General features: G+C 39.9%; 1 non-coding gene across 1 annotated transcript; it reads left to right on the top strand.

Moving 5' to 3' along the window:
• Positions 1–1,150: 1,150 nt before the first annotated feature.
• On the top strand, positions 1,151–1,226 carry TRNAA-GGC (transfer RNA alanine (anticodon GGC)). The gene has a single exon. It is a non-coding gene; the product is annotated as a tRNA-Ala (tRNA).
• The last annotated feature ends 1,847 nt before the right edge of the window (positions 1,227–3,073 follow it).

The raw sequence follows: 3,073 nt of genomic DNA on the forward strand, positions 1-3,073 counted from the left end.
GGCATCCCACTTACATAATAATAATCATACCTTATTTATCAAGCACGAAAACAGAACCGAAGACTTCTCCTTTTCCACAGGTAAGAATTAACTGCTGTCGATTAGGTTCTCTGCACTGTTGCATCTGGACTGATCTGAGGTCCAGAAAATGCTGCAGTGTAGAGAAACTATTCGACAGCAGCAGACGCATAGAGAGCGTTTAGTACATCGCTGATTGAAAGGGCACGGATGGAAACCTCGACACAGAATGAATGCAACGTGATATTCAGCCTGGTGGGGAACGTGCATGTTGTGCATCCATTTGCGCTTCATGCAGGAGTCGAGAAATATATATATATATATATATATATATATATATATATATATATATATATATATATATAGATATATATATATATAAGATATATATATATATAGATATATATATATATATAACACTTTTTTAAAGCCTCACGGACGTGAATAATAATGTATAACACTTAGCACTAGTGGACACAGACAAAAACACAGAAACACACAAAAAAGAGACTCACTATTTTTCGAATTTTCGGTGGTCGTGACCACCTTAATCAAGGAAGAGAGGGACAGCACTCAGTCCCAAGTTCTGTCCCTCTCTTCCTTGATTAAGGTGGCAACGACCACCGAAAATTCGAAAAATAGTGAGTCTCTTTTTTGTGTGTTTCTCTGTTTTTGTCTGTGTCCACTAGTACTAAGTGTTATACATTATATATATATATATATATATATATATATACAGAAACAGATATAAGGAAAAGGGATAGGAACACATATAAAGGACGAACACAATAGAGGTGGGGAAGGCGGAATCGAACGGATCACAAGAGTAAAAATATTTCCTCAACCGGGACTCGAACACCGGACCTTTCCACTTGCCGGGCGGATGCTCTTAACCATTGTGGAGATGGCCAATGTGGCTCATCTCTTTCTTCTGGCTATGCGTGCCACGAAACGCACTGTTCCTTTCCTGTATGATGTTGTATGAATTCTAACCCACTGTCCTTTCCTTTCCTTGTGTATTGTCTATTTCTCCTTTGGTGGGTGAAACAGCCCCCTGACGCCATCTCTTGGCTGAAAGAATCGGGGCGCTTGGCGACATATTAGACCCACGGATCTCAGGGTAAATTGACTATCCTCGATAGCTCAAGTGGTTAAGAGCATCCGCCCGGCAAGTGGAAAGGTCCGGTGTTCGAGTCCCGGTTGAGGAAATATTTTTACTCTTGTGATCCGTTCGATTCCGCCTTCCCCACCTCTATTGTGTTCGTCCTTTATATGTGTTCCTATCCCTTTTCCTTATATCTGTTTCTGTATATATGAGTATTTATTCGCCGTTTGGCGGGATTTCGTGTTTGAATGTGTATATATATATATATACACATTCAATATGTATATATGTATATATATTCAATATGTATATATATATATATATATATATATATATATATATATATATACATGGACGTGTGAAAGAAAGTGCATCATGCATTTTTCGATTTTTATTTTACATTTGCTAATCCGAAGACAGTCTCTCTAGCCTTTTACATCGTATTTCCAATGTGACAGTTAAAAGCACCCAAGCACTCGATGGTGCTTGGCTGCTTTTAGAACTCACACCCAGAGGGTAGGGTTTCGAACACGCCGAGTCGAGGGCGCCACCGCGGGGGTCAGCAAGAAATCTCTAGAAGGTCAGCGGCCACCGCAGAAAGTCTGGCAATGTCAGTAAAAATTGTCGGATATTTTGAACAAATATGTACTCGATGAACAGTTATGAAATTCTATAAAAAATGTACGGAAGTAATGGGACCAGTGTAAGAATAAATGGGACCTTGAGGGATTGGTTTGAAAAAAGGCGATAAGTGTAGCCAAGAAGCGTCATGCCACCCACCTGGCTGCACGGGGTGTTTAAGAATACGTACGTGATGGGGAATATATACGGTTCCTAGATTTTAAATACGTGAGGGGTTGTCATTAGGACAATTTCTTCTTTGAGCTTCGATTGATGAACAAGTGTTAATTTTTATCGGGAAGTGTTATTTTTATGGCAGTCGGGAAATCCCCGGGCCCCGTCTTGAAAATCCCATGCGCTAAATTTGAGTGTAAAATCATGGTATCTTTAGACAGAGAAACAATTTTTTTGCATTTTGAACAGATCTAATTTGAGATGGCTCAAGGATATGATCAGACCGCTAGATTAGTAATAGCATAATTCTATCTCATTTCTTCTCGCTCTCTTCGACTTTGGGTTATGCGCATTGTATTTGGGGCGCCTCTTGGTTTTGATCGACTGTGAAAATAATATACTCAACAGATCAACCCTTCGATGCCAAACAATGTGCCAATGTGCCGAGTTTATTGCGGGTTGGAATTGACAAAAGACGATTTAGAATAACGCCCTTTTCAATTCAGTTCATTTTATAAAGCTTGCCAAATTGTGGAGGCAAGTCAACGGTTTTATATGGGATTATCCGAGAGAATAAACGGAATTCTTTTGAATTTACTTATTGAAATGAACTTAAAAAGAGGAAACGGTGAAACATAAAAAGACACATGAAAATTTAAATTACAGAAATAAGGGTCGTGTGTAACACGGAGCGATCATAAATTCACGTTCTCTTTATTTATCGAGGAACATTTTATTTTCCATTGTATTGCTAGCTAAATGTGTAGTATAAAAGCGGTATAACGCCATTTGCTTGAACTGTAGCATTCCGTCAGGGCAGCCGTTGCAACTTGAAGCACGTTCAGTTCGCCTACGGAAACGATGGAGCCGACAGGCGACGAGCGATACGCTGAATTGAAATTTCGATTTTTCACCTAGAAAAATCAGCCGAGGCCATTATAATGCAAGAGGAAGCTCAAGGGGAGTCTTTTATTACCTCTACATAACAGTTAGGAGATGTTTTTTGATGTTTGAAGAGAGAAGGGGGGGGAGGTAATCGACTTCAAAGGAAGGTGTGGTCCAGTCACCACTCTTAACGTGATAGTAAGCACTGACACCGCCGCCGTCATTGCGAGAGAATATCGTCGAATGTTGTTGGGAGGGGCACTCTCTCGG

The sequence above is a fragment of the Hetaerina americana genome, unplaced genomic scaffold (genome assembly GCF_022747635.1).
Source record: "Hetaerina americana unplaced genomic scaffold, ioHetAmer1.1.p SCAF_126, whole genome shotgun sequence".
NCBI classification, from domain to species: domain Eukaryota; kingdom Metazoa; phylum Arthropoda; class Insecta; order Odonata; family Calopterygidae; genus Hetaerina; species Hetaerina americana.